The sequence below is a fragment of the Arachis stenosperma genome, chromosome 9 (assembly GCF_014773155.1).
Source record: "Arachis stenosperma cultivar V10309 chromosome 9, arast.V10309.gnm1.PFL2, whole genome shotgun sequence".
NCBI classification, from domain to species: domain Eukaryota; kingdom Viridiplantae; phylum Streptophyta; class Magnoliopsida; order Fabales; family Fabaceae; genus Arachis; species Arachis stenosperma.
The window spans coordinates 48,085,576-48,086,968 of NC_080385.1; the positions used below are offsets into that span (position 1 = coordinate 48,085,576).

General features: G+C 41.4%; 1 non-coding gene across 1 annotated transcript; it reads right to left on the minus strand.

Moving 5' to 3' along the window:
- Positions 1–495: 495 nt before the first annotated feature.
- On the minus strand, positions 496–599 carry LOC130952491 (small nucleolar RNA R71). Its single transcript, XR_009074670.1, has one exon. It is a non-coding gene; the product is annotated as a small nucleolar RNA R71 (small nucleolar RNA).
- Positions 600–1,393: the final 794 nt, after the last annotated feature.

Sequence of the window (1,393 nt, forward strand, 5' to 3'; positions counted from 1 at the left end):
CCAGAACCTGAAAGGACTCTGAAGAGAAAATTAAGAGAAGCTAAATTACAACAATCCAGAAACAACCTTTCAGAAATTTTCGAACAAGAGAAGGAGATGGCAGCCGAAAATAATATTAATAATGCAAGGAGAATGCTTGGTGACTTCACAAAGCCAACGTCCAAGTTTGATGGAAGAAGCATCTCCATTCCTGCCATTGGAGCCAATAACTTTGAGCTGAAACCTCAGCTAGTTGCTTTAATGCAACAAAACTGCAAGTTTTATGGACTTCCATCTGAAGACCCTTATCAGTTTTTAACTGAGTTCTTGCAGATCTGTGAGACTGTAAAGACGAATGGAGTTGATCCTGAAGTCTACAGACTCATGCTTTTCCCTTTTGCTGTAAGAGACAGAGCTAGAATATGGTTGGATTCACAACCCAAGGATAGCCTGGACTCCTGGGATAAGCTGGTCACTGCCTTCTTGGACAAATTCTTTCCTCCTCAAAAGCTGAGCAAGCTGAGAGTGGATGTTCAAACCTTCAAACAAAAAGATGGTGAATCCCTCTATGAAGCTTGGGAAAGATACAAGCAGTTGACCAAAAGATGTCCATCTGACATGTTTTCAGAATGGACCATATTAGATATATTCTATTATGGTCTCTTTGAATTTTCGAAAATGTCATTGGACCACTCTGCAGGTGGATCTATTCACCTGAAGAAAACGCCTGAAGAGGCTCAGGAGCTCATTGACATGGTTGCAAATAACCAGTTCATGTACACTTCTGAGAGGAATTCCGTGAACAATGGGATACCTCAAAAGAAAGGAGTTCTTGAAATTGATACTCTGAATGCCATATTGGCTCAGAACAAAGTGTTGACTCAACAGGTCAACATGATCTCTCAAAATCTGAATGGATTGCAACATGCATCCAACAGTACTAGAGAGGCAGCTTCTGAAGAAGCTTATGATCCTGAGAACCCTGCCATGGCAGAGGTTAATTACATGGGTGAACCTTATGGAAACACCTATAACTCATCATGGAGAAATCATCCAAATTTCTCATGGAAGGATCAACAAAAACCTCAACAAGGTTTTAACAATGGTGGACGCAACAGGCTAGGCAATAGCAAGCCATATCCATCATCTTCTCAGCAACAGACAGAGAATTCTGAACAAAACACTTTTAATTTAGCCAATATAGTCTGTGATCTGTCAAAAGCCACTTTCAGTTTCATGAGTGAAACAAGATCCTCCATTAGAAATCTGGAGGCACAAGTGGGCCAGCTGAGTAAGAAAGTCATTGAAACTCCTCCCAGTACTCTCCCAAGCAATACAGAAGAGAATCCAAAAGGAGAGTGCAAGGCCATTGACATAGTCAATATGGCCGAATGCACAAGGGAGGAGGAGGACG